Source organism: Genypterus blacodes, unplaced genomic scaffold (assembly GCF_046128005.1).
Source record: "Genypterus blacodes isolate CSIRO-AG114 ecotype Tasmania unplaced genomic scaffold, CSIRO-AGI_Gbla_v1 ptg000037l_1, whole genome shotgun sequence".
Classification (NCBI taxonomy): Eukaryota; Metazoa; Chordata; class Actinopteri; order Ophidiiformes; family Ophidiidae; genus Genypterus; species Genypterus blacodes.
The window spans coordinates 4,667,501-4,680,000 of record NW_027466850.1 but is presented as its reverse complement, the minus strand read 5'-3'; the positions used below and the strand labels follow the sequence as shown (position 1 = coordinate 4,680,000).

General features: G+C 44.8%; 1 protein-coding gene across 1 annotated transcript in view; it reads right to left on the bottom strand.

The window, feature by feature from the left end:
* ptprt (protein tyrosine phosphatase receptor type T) overlaps positions 1-12,500 on the bottom strand; it is a 48,655-nt gene that overhangs the window by 29,366 nt on the left and 6,789 nt on the right. The gene's annotated exons all lie outside the window — the stretch shown is intronic.

The window sequence follows — 12,500 nt, the reverse complement described above, 5'->3', positions numbered from 1 at the left end:
TATTCTCATTCAGCGGCGCGTCTCTGTGTGTCAGCTCTCACGTCCACACAGCCAATGTTTCTACAGCCTCCACTCTCTCTCTCTCTCTCTCTCTCTCCTTCTCTCTCTCTCTCTCTGCATACTTGGCTAATGGCTCAATAATTAACCAAGATGTATCAAACACAATTTATAATTCAGTGGTTTAACATATTACTTTAGGAGCAAGTGAGAGGTAGAGAGGTAGAGAGAGAGAGTGAAAAAGAGAGAGAGAGAGAGCAAGAGAGAGAGAAAGCGAAAGACAGAGAGAGCGAAAGACAGAGAGAGAGAGAGAGGGAGAAAGAGAGAGAGAAAGAGTGAAAGAGCGAGAGAGAGAGAGAGAGAGAGAGTGAAAGAGAGGGAAAGAAGGAGAAAGAAAGAGAGAGAGAGAGAGAGAGAGAGAGAGTTGGTGACTGAAGCACCTTTTCCTCACTTTGATATGAAGACAAGCAAAGTCTGTATACTGCAGTTGTAAGCGTGTGTGTGTGTGTTTGTGTTGCAAAAGGTGATGAGATTGATCTTAGCACTGATATGTGCATATACACACACACACACACACACACACACACATATACACACAGAGGCAAACACACACTGTGTCACACTGAGCTCTTCAAAGCAGGGGGGGGGGGATCGCCCCAGGGTGTGTGTGTGCGAGTGTTTTAAAACCTCTGAGTATGTGTACACAGAAACACACACACACACACAGGAAGAAGCACAGCTCGTGTGTATTTATCACTCGTGTAATTCCCAGAAGAAGAAGATATTTTTTTACTGCCAACATCACTGTTCTGTTCTCTCTCTGTACCACACACACCTACACACACACACACACACACACTCTCCCCAGAGCTTATGTTTGCGTGGCCGGGCGTGTGGCAGTGTGTGTGTGTGTGCGTGTGGCATGTACTCTTTACAGCCCTGAGCGTCTGTTTCTCCCACAGTAATCAGATTTAGCAGCGGTGAAATTGCCGGACATGCATTCTGCTGCAGCTAATCATCTTGTACTGACAAATTTTATGAGATTTAAGCTTTTTATGGCGCTGCAGAACTGCACGGGAAGCATTTGTCAATTCGTAGCAGCTTTCGAATAGCAACCGACCGACTTTATGTTATCGTAATTATTTATCGAACCTATTAAGGAGAGGATAAAAAAGTGAGGAGGGGAGGAAGAGCGGCGCCTGTTTATCAGAGACTTCACAAAGTGCTCCGGATTAAATGAGCAATACGGAACATTTCAACATCACTAAATCTGTGTTAGAGAGAATCACAACATCATCAGTATGATTACTATTAAGAGTTTAGGTTATACGGGTCAATAGTGAAATGAAAAGGCTGTTATTGATTCTATTAACGCTTAAAACCCACAAGAGGCAAAACACTTTCATGTTATGTTTCCATTTTATAATCAACTATGAATCAAAGCAGACGTTTACTATTAACTCTGAGGACTTTCTCAACTTTTTACTTTACTCTTCCTATCTCTATATGGCTCTATGTCAACACACACGCACACGCACACGCGCACACGCACACACGCATCATGGCAAACACACTCATGCTTTGCCTCTGCAGCTGCTCTCCATAATGTGCCCTTGACTAAAAGCCAGTTTAATCCCTGTAAATATTCATACGCAGCGTGTGTGTGTGTGTGTGTAGGTTGAAGTGGCCCTTCACTCCGCACCTCCAGCAGCTTAATACTTTATTCAAATGAGCATGGATTGTAAAAAAAAAAAAAAAAAGCTCCTCTCAGCCGTGGTTCAGGTCAGAGACGACACGCAGCATCTGGCCTCCACTTCTGGCTCTGACCCCACAGTAATTGCCTTATTGACTGAGGAAGCTTTTTCAGCTCCTGTTCAGTTCACTCGCTACTTTTCCTCTCCTAATCATTTTCCCTGGGCGCCGCTGGCTTTATTTTCATACTTTGAATAAATAACGACATGTTTTGTACTTCACCACGTAATCATAATCGCGTCTGACACAAAGCGGTGACAGACTTTATTATATGTTTGTACCTCATCCAGAGTTTCTAAACACATGATGTCACCTGTCAGCCGTGCATGGAGCCGTAACCCAGATGCTGTGTGACATGAAGCACGTCTACACTCTTACACATGATGCTCGGTCATGTTTCAGTCTTTGGTCTGTGTGTGTCTGTAGAAAATGTCCACATGCTCCAAAAGAGCAAACACGTGCAGGGATGTAAATGTGATTGCGTTTGTATGTTGTTGTGTTTTTGGACCGAATGTGTGTGTATTTGTCTTTGTGTGTGTGTGTGTGTTTGAACCACCTGGGGTCACATTGTTGAAACCAGGTCAGTCTTTCACACTGACAGGAAGCAAGGACAAACATTCCCGGGAACTCCAATTTATGTGTGTGTGCGTGTGTGTGTATTTATAGCTTTGGACAGGTGCGTACTAACCCCCCCCCCCCCCCACCTTTCACCAAACCCCCACAATGCAACGCACAACTACACTTTACCCTTCGGACTGCATCATTGTCCTGATTTTATATGAACACATGTGGCTTTGCTTTTTTGTTTTGTCAATGTGTCTGTGTGCATGTGTGTGTGTGCGTGTGTTCTCCCTTGAGTGGGGCCATTGGCCTATTTGAGACTGAAATACTAAACTCTGATGTATTTTTGCCTCCTCTGTCTCCAGCTAACCTGTCAGTGACCTTGGAACCAACCAAACAACCTAAAGGCACCTTCCCCTCCACATCACATTCCATCACACATATTCACCAGTCAGAACAGGTTAAGCACCATAACTTTTATTTGTACTCCTACGTGGAAAATCTTACCTAGAACACATCGGAGCCACCAACCATGAGAGGAGACTGCAGTATTTCTATTGTTTGATTAGACAAAAAGGTCTCAAGGTTTGTCTCTCTGGTACCTGGAGGCTGGAGAGCATCACTACACAGCACACTCATGCACTCACACCTGAGAAACACACTTTGCTAGACGACAGCCGCAATACAAGCAATATAATCATGTGTGTTTGTGTAGTTGTGTAGTGTCACTAAAGCCTGTGTTTGATTAGGTGTTACAGTGGATTAGTACTAAAGCCGGTGAGCTGTGGGGGACACCTGGATGATCTGGTGTGTGAGTTCTCTTGGTTCTTGGTATTTGGAGCTTTCAGAGCCGAATGTTGAGCTCTTACTTCATTACAGCTCGTTTCTCCAGACTGCAGAGCAAAAGTTAGCTGAGAGAAATACAAGACAAGATGGGGCCATAATATTGACAAGCCCCTGTGTGTGTGTGTGTGTGTGTGTGTGTGTGTGTGTGTGTGTGTGTGTGTGTGTGTGTGTGTGTGTGTGTGTGTGTGTCTTCATCTATAATGCAGGCCAGTGGCCAGAATGAAAGACCGTGATTAATGAGTCTCCCAGTCAGAGATGCTAATCGCTTTCAGCGTAACATTCGTTCATCCACACACACGTGTGTGTGTGTTTGTGTGTGTGTGTGCGTGCTTAGTTAAGGCATTTAGATAGAGTTGCTCTCTCTTTATGTTCCTGTGAAAGGACAGACACAAATGAACAGACAGACAGACAGACAGACTGACAGACAGAGAGACAGACAGGCAGACAGGCAGACAGGCAGACGGACAGGCAGACATGGTTCTGTTTGTGTGTGTTCTTTGGGGCTATAGGGGTTGTGCAGAGGCAGGGACCAAGATGATTGACAGCTGGCCTGAACCAAGGCAGTCGGGTGGAACAGAACTCTAACACAGCTCAGTAGCCATGGCCTCACACTCACACACACACACACAAACACACACACACACTCTCTCTCCAGGCCTAAACACGAGCACAGATTCACATTCAAACCTATACAAACACACACACACACACACACACATAAACACACACACACATTCACACACACACGCCACAGGGATCTCCCCTCAACTCAGCATGTCTTATTTTGACACATTTCAACATTGATCAGCGAGCACACACACACACACACACAGACAGACAGACAGACACACACAGACACACAGACACACAGACACACAGACACACAACACTAAACCCTTGACAGATACATCCTTCTACTCACTTTCCTGTCACAGAGCTGCCTGCCTGACTCACCTATGCATGGAAACGCGCGCGCACGCACACACACACGTGCGCATGCACGCACACACACAGAATGACAGCTTGCCGCTCCGTCAGGTCATGGGTTGGTGCTGCAGAGACCTTAACTTGTAAAGGACAAAGGTACTTTCACACTTTCACTCTCTCACTTTTGTCTCAGTGTGAACTTTCTTCTGCTCGTCTGTTCTATAGAAACTTCAGCCAAACATGTAGGTCCTGTCCTCCCTCAGCCGGCACACAGGTGTGATAGAGCCACCAACTACAACTACAGAAAGGTTGACAGCACAGCTCCCCTGCTGAAGTGCCCCAATGCAAGGCACCACATCCTCACCAGCTATAATGGTAGACGACCTGAAGAGTTTTGGCTTCCAGTGATCAAACATCCAATAATCCAAACTAAGATTCTGATACTTCAGTGTTTGATGCTGTTTTCATGATATAATGCTATGATGTAATTGCTTGCCCCCTTCTCTGAACCTCTGAATTGAAAAAGCCGTCTGGTACAAATATGAAAGAGATTAGATTTAGTTATTTAAAGATACAAAGACTTTCACTTCTAAAGGACAACACAGTTTGTGAAAACACAGAATGTCCTGGTTTGACTTGTGAAGTTTCAACTTTTGGTTCTTTTTAAAGTGGATTTTTGTCTGCAAAGGGCCTTCAACAAGAAATAAATGTTAAATTGACAGCGACAGATGAGTGAGCAGTTTCAATGTGATTAAGAAGTCAATCAGAGAGAGAGCGACAGCAAAGCCTGGAGGAGGAGGAGGAGGAGGAGGAGAAGGAGGAACCCTTCATCTGAGTCTGAAATGGTGAAGGAGGACAACAAATAGGGCTTCAACTCATCAGTGCACCTTGACAACACACACACACACACACACACACACAGTTCCCATCGTTATTACGAGTCAGTGACTTTTTGGTGGTGAAAATAGAACTGTTAGTGTGTATCTCTGTGTGTGTGTGTGTGTGTGTGTGTGTGTCAGGACTCATGTACCCTGCTTTAACCATTACCTTTCACAGCTCTGCACCAACATGACATCACCTCCCTCTTGCAGCTGTTTTCCCACTCATTTGCTACTTAGCATTGAACCATGCTAACAAGCTAACGACATACTATTTGCATCATCTGGTCTCGGCAGCCTTCTGTGTGTTTTCCTGCTCATTTAGCATGGAGCTACTTTTAGCCCTGGCTCTGGCGCAACGCTACACATCCTGGCTGTCACACGGTCAGTGAACATGGCGTCTAAGTGAGGCAGCTCCTCAGTCTGGAGCTACTCAGTCTGCACGGGAGCGAGCGGCTTCGTCGGCCCTGCACTGTAGAATTTAATGCTACATTGTAAAAACCTTGAATATCAATATGCAGTAAGCGCTAAAGTACAGTGTTCTACAGTCGTATTTTTAATAGGCGTGTTTAACATGCAGTGAATCCAGCAGCACTTCATCCTGATGTGGCCCTGCTGGGACCAGAGACGAAGGACAAAGCTCCATGTTCACACAATCACACCAGAGGTTTGTGTTAATTGGGAAAAATCTAAATGTGCACAATTATCCAAAATATTTCTAGAGAAAAGGAAGAATACCGTCCACATGTCGCTCCACATGAGTCTGTCTGTCTGTCTCTCCCTCTCTTCAGACTCTCAACTATGATTAACGATACAATTTGTGGATTTGCTGATGTCTAAAGTCTTTTAAATGTTTAATAAGTCTCCTGTAATGCAGTGATGTGTGTCAGTGCAGAACAGGTGCTTGTTTGTAAATTGAGGGACTAAACCTGAACACCACTTGTGCCTGGTAACCTTCTGTTAATAACCTGAATGTGCCGTCCAGAGTTCCATTCTCATGCAGCTCAACTTTGAATACATAAATTCTTCTTCTTCGGTCTCATGGCCCATTTAGAATTCAGCCCAGCCTGAATAAGAACGGCTGCTCTCTGATATGAAGCGGCTCAAAAAGTGGGACTGCAACTCAAACACTTCTCCTTCTCCAATCCTAAGGCCAGTCTGGACTCTGGACACGTCTGAAGGTGCAGGAGTGACAATGATCTTCCATCTTGTTGATAACGGCGCTGAGCTCGTCCAAATCTATACCACAGCAGCTGTGTGTGTCTGTCTTTGTGTTACATGAAGCTAAATTTAACACCAAACAAACCATCAAAACAGAGAGTAAATAGAACAAACAGCCCGACACGCTCATCAGCCGCCTATTGTTGTGTGACAGCCGGAGCATGAATCACTGTGTGTGTGTGTGTGTGTGTGTGTGTGTGCGTGTGTGTGTGATGTCAGCGTGTTTGGAGATCTCTGGCCTGAACGAGTGAACTTACAGGCAGAGAAGCTCTTCCTCCAGACTGATGGAAAACAAACTTGTGTTTCTCTTCCTAACTCTCACTCTCAAGTGTGTGCCCACTCACTCACACACAAACACACACACACACACACACACACACACTAGGTGGGTGCACGCATGCAATATCTGTTCATACTGTGTAATTTGGCCACACACACCTGTGCTTTCATATGATTGCAGGTAGCAAAGGACAGCTGCTGATTGCACAGTTATGTGTGTGTGTGTGTGTGTTTGTTTGTGTGTGTCAGTGTGTGTGTGAGTTCATATTTGCTACTGTATATAGCCAGTATACAATATTGTTATACAGCTATTACCTGGCTCTTTCAGTGTGCACCTGCACCTCCGTGTGTGTCTGTCCGTGTGTGTGTGTGTGTGTGTCCGTGTGTGTGTTTGATAGGTGGGTACAGCACAGTGCCTTTGCACCTGCACCTGGGAGCAAGTTGATGGATGACTGCTGGGACTCTGCGTGTGCTTGTGTGTGTGTGTGTGTGTGTGTGTGTGTGTGTGTGTGTGTGTGTGTGTAGTTCACAGTTGATGGCCTGGGCATGGTTGAGTCCAATTATGATAGCAGGGGGTCCTCTGGTGTATGTGAGTATGACAATCTGTGTGTGTGTGTGTGAGGGGCACACACTTGAGAGTTAGACATGGAGAGAAATGAACGACAAGGAGCAATAGAGCAAAGCTCTTCATCCATCATCAGCTGAGTTTGAGGTTGAAGATGAAGTGTTATTGTATTCGTTACTTTAATTGATTGGTTGTATTTTTTATCGCCCTGGCAACATCACTTTTTCCAGCATTTTCCTCCATTTCCCACATGGTTTGTTCTCACTCTTTCTGTATTTGTCTCTTGCTATTAAGAGGAATGAGTGCAGAGGAAGAGGACGAACGGTGAAGAGACCAAAGAGACTGAAGAGGGAGACGAAGAGAAAGGGAGAAGAATCAGTGTGGAGACAGAAAAGGAAACAAGCGGAGCAGAAGGGAGAGAAGGAGCAATCAATAAGTCAGCTCTGGTTTATCAGTCAGTATTAATGGAGATTAACCTTTAGCCTGCACACTCAGTGACACACACACACACACACACACACACTCACACAAATAGGCAGCAAATCCCCTAATTGCAAATGTCGTGTAGCTGCAAGGCGCTATTGACAGCATCTTATTACTGTGTGTGTGTGTGTGTGTGTGTGTGTGTGTGTGTGTGTTTGTGTGTGTGTGTGTGTGTGTGTGTGTCCCTATCATTGTGAGAACCAGTCTGAATTTGTTTAGACAAACTGGTCCTATGTGTGTGTATGTGTGTAGTTCTGCTCACATCATATGGACATGTTAGAGGTGTGTGAGCAGCTTCATGCCTGTTTGGTTGAAAACTAAATATAATTGAAATAAAGATGTTCATCCATCCTGTGCTCATTTGCATAAAGATAAAACCCAATTGAATGAAAGGTACATTAAACTAAGAGAGAACAATAAAGCTCATTCACCATTGAACCTATCAGGAAGTGATGTCACACACACAAACACACACACACACACACACACGATGGATGACACACAGAAACACTGAACGTCTTATTGCTCACTGACTGGTTGTTCACTGGAGGCTTTGCTTGTTGTCTTTGTTGCATGAATGAGGACGTGTGTGTGTGTGTGTGTGTGTGTGTGTGTGTGTGTGTGTGTGTGTGTGTGTGTGTGTCTTTATGTTTGGTATGCCAGATCCTAACTGCTCCGATCAGTATTCTCTGGCTGTAGTCATTCCCTGTTTTCCTTTACCAACTAGACACCAATTACTGCTGCCAATCACGCACACACACACACACACACACACACACACACACACACACACACACACAGTCACACTTGTGTGCATCCACAGGCAACCAAAACCCTATGAAGACACACACACACACACACACACATTCACAAGGGCAGCCTCATTGCCAGAATTTTGAACAAACCTCATCCTTCACTCTTCCTCCTCTCTCTCTCTCTCTCTCTCTCTCTCTCTCACACACACACATAAACATATCTCTCTCTCTCTCTCTCTTCCTGCTCTCTTTATTCCATATAGTCTCGTATTTCATTCATTCATACAAAATTTTGAAGCTACAACCTGTGTGTGTGTACGTGTAAGAGAGAGAGATAAAAAGTGTGTGTTCATACACATTTGAGATGGAGTGTGACAACCTATAATGAGATCCAGTGGGCTTTCTCTCACACACACACACACACACACAGGGGGTTCCTGGTCAGTTACTTTGAACTATTTATCAACCAAAGATGTCAGGAATAATTGTCAGGCTCTTCTGCTGCAGTCTGAGAAAGTTCAGCTACAAACTGAACGTGAATTGTTTCCAAGTGTATCAAAGAGTTTCCTCGACAGCTGCAGTGTGTGTGTGTGTGTGTGTGTGTGTGTGTGTGTGTGTGTGTGTTTGTGTGCGTGTACTATAGAAGCTTCACACCTTGACAACAAAATGGTTAGTAAAGTGTGAGGACAGTGCATGATTGGCTGATGGACCACTGATGGCACTCACGTACACACACACACACACACACACACACACACACTCTCTCTCTACTCTCTCCCAGGCTAAATGAACTTCCTAAATGAGAGACAGAGAGACAGACAGAGACAGACAGACGGACAGAGAGAGAGACAGAGAGTCATTAGTGCTTAAAGAAGAAAAGGAAACCAATTTTTCTGCCATGCCATATTTCCCTTCCTTCTTCATGTCATTCACCTGATCAGAGTCACACACACACACACACACACACACACACACACACACACACACACACACACACACACACACACACAATCTCTCTCCCAGGCTAAATGAACGTCAGTGTGCTGCTGAGCTCAATAGTCTGTGTGCTTCATAAGGAGAAACAAAAGCCCAAACAGAGTGAACATGCTGAACAGCCCACAGCTCATTTGCATATCATTTACATATCTCTGCTATCTGACTGCAACTGGAATTGAATTCGACTCAGAGTGGCTTTGCTGCTGCAGTTAAGGTGACCATGAATTTGGAAATAAGAGATATATATTGATACAGAATGATCTGCTAATTATCTTTACTTGTGTACTTTGATTTTGTAGTTACAATGTGTTTGTTTGTGTTTGTAGTTTGTGTTCTGACCTGTAGGGGTGCTGACTGACTACAGGCTGCTTTTTGTTGTTTTTTGTTTTGTTTTGTTTTTTTGGGGGTGGGATGCGAGGGATTCAGGTGGGTTTGATTTGATCCTTAACTCAGCATTCAGCTTAATGTAAATGTTTCTCTCTCACTCTCTTCCTTTCCTTTCCCTCCTCACTTCTTTCCTCTCCTCTTGTTTCTTTCTCGCTTGAATTGTTATGACCCTCCCTCCTTCATTTGCCACTTGGCTCTTGCCTCCATCTCCTTCCTCCCGTCTTTCCTCTCTTCCTTCATCCCTTCCTTCCATTTCCTGCCTTTTGTTCCCTCCTCTCCTTTCCTTTCCTTGGTCATTCTATTCCAGCCTTCATATCAAACAGCTGCAGGCTAATAAACAGCTACCAAACTCAGACAAACATACATCACCTGCTATGAATTATTCAACAAAAACAAGATCAGCCAAAAGCAAGATCAAGCCACAACACTTTGTGTGTGTGTGTGTGTGTGTGTGTGTGTGTGTGTGTGTGTGTGTGTGTGTGTGTGTGTGTGTTTAGGGGGCTATTTCTCAGAGTTGCAGAGGGTTTTGCTACGAGTGACCCAGTGCCTCCAACACTGGAGCCATTAGTCGTCTCCCCTCTCATCCCTCAGCCTCACTGTTTTCAGTCCTGTGTGTGTGTGTGTGTGTTCTTCTTCACACACACTCTATAAGCTGAGGTCCAACATTGTAATGTGCTCCCAGTTAGTGTTAAAGTCCAAGTCTCAAAGCCACAGATCTCTGTCCTCACTGTTACCAACCAGCAGCCTCACACTCACAGAAGACTCACACACACAGCAGCCTCACACTCACAGAAGACTCACACACACAGCAGCCTCACACACAGCAGCAGCCTCACACACACACACCATGATCACACCTGATTGTTTACTTCATTGCCTGTAATCCCAGTTGGTCAGTTGTCTGAAGCATCATCAAACCTCTCAAACTAAACTGAGCACATACATAAATAAAAACCTTTAATCGCCCTTAAGACATGAGATTTAAGAAGATCTCGCAGGTTCAATAAATATAAATATGAAATATATCGTTCAAGCCGGCGTGAATAATAATCGCATCGTATTTACATTTATCCTCAGCCAGCAGTTTCAGGTTGGAGTCGATGTCCTAAACTGTCCTGCTTTAATGTCCTAAAAACAGTCTATTCTACTGACTAGGTCAGGGTCAGGAGGTCACAGTGGAACATCCAGAATGCTTCCACACTTCAAACATACAACTCAAAGCAGCAGTTAGTCAAGAACGTTTTGTCCTTAACAGGGACGGAGTCTGTCCTTTAAAGGTGTGCGGCGGCTGATTGAAGCTCCACTCTGGAAGCAGAGATGGGTTCTACACCTGTTCCGCGTGAGCCCGAGCGCGCTGAGGGTACTTTTAACGCACCATTATCTCACTGCATACAACAGTGGAGAGCTTTTAAGTAGAGTCATAATGGCTCATAATTCATAAAGCAGCAGCGGCCATCAACAAAGTCCCTCATCCAGCATCTGCTCTGCAATTACCTCCATCTCGTGCTAACAGCCGCCGCAGCCTGTTTCCCTCTGAAAGGCTGCAGGAGCGTCACTGAGTGTTTGGTAATTCAAACCTCTAATCTTTTTAACTACATTCTAAGATGGTTTTCTGGGCCATCTGAAAGGTAGGGAGGTAATAAAACAGGAATAATCTGAACGCTTCCTCTTTGAAATCAAGCAGCGGGCCGAGAATAAAAGGCTTTCTGCATTAGCTGCATCCGTAAAGGCAATTATGAGTAACACACAACAGGATGTGATGTTGTAAATGTACAATGAGAGGAACGGTGTTTATGAGTGAATCAGGCTCAGTCTGTCACTCAGGCTCAGTGACATCAAACACCAGCAGAGATCTCTTCAGCATTTCTTCTTTTCTTCAATATCACTGTTTTATAAATTCAGGTCAGCAAGTTGGAAAATAAAAAGACAAAATAAAAAGACAAACTTAATTATGTTAAATGAAACTGTGCTGTCTGCTGTCTGCTGCTTTCTATTCATCTCACATTGGCCATTATGAAAAGGCTTTAGATATATATAAGTTAAAGAAACTCTCTCTCTCTCTCTCTCTCTCTCTCTCTCTCACCCCTACACACAAACCTATAGGAAGAGCTGGATGGATGGATAGTAGTAAGTTTGGTGTGTGTGTGTGTGTGTGTGTGTCTTTACTCCTCTGACGTCTGTGTGTGTGTAAATAAGGAGAGGAGCCAAACAAACATCCTGATATTGGCTCATTTTTCTCACTTCTCGTCTTAATTCACTCATTCTTTCTCCACTGAGCAACACAATCCTCCGGTAATCGTATTTCTCCTCCGTCTCGTCTCTATTTCTCTCCCGTCGTCTCCCTGATCAGGCTTTGGATCGCTCCGCGTCTTTCTCTCGTTCCTCCATGACAGCGATTAGACCCACGTGTGTGTGTGTGTAACGTGATGAGCCGCTCTGCAATCTGCAGGAATTCAGCCAAAGTGACCACAGCAGACAAAGGTCAGAGTCAGAAACAACTGGAACTGGGCTGAAGAGACGGCTTGACTCATTTCCTGTGAACTAAATCTCTCTCTCTCTGCTTACAGGCGTCTCTCTCTCTCTCTCTCTCTCGTATCTCGTGGTTCCTACAGTCACAGTGATTCCAAACTGAGAAGAAAGTGAGTGACATCATGCTCTGGTCTCATCTCTGGACCTGTGTCTGGTCTCCTCACGTCCTCTTCTCCTGTCGGCTCACACTTATCCGTCTCATTTTCTCCTTCATGTTCCAGCAGACGTCTCTCCTCTTCTCCTCCTCGTCCTCCTCCTCGTCTCCGTCTCTCTCTCTCTCCCCCTCCCCAGGTTGTTGACTCGACCTATTAAGCAGTCTCTCCC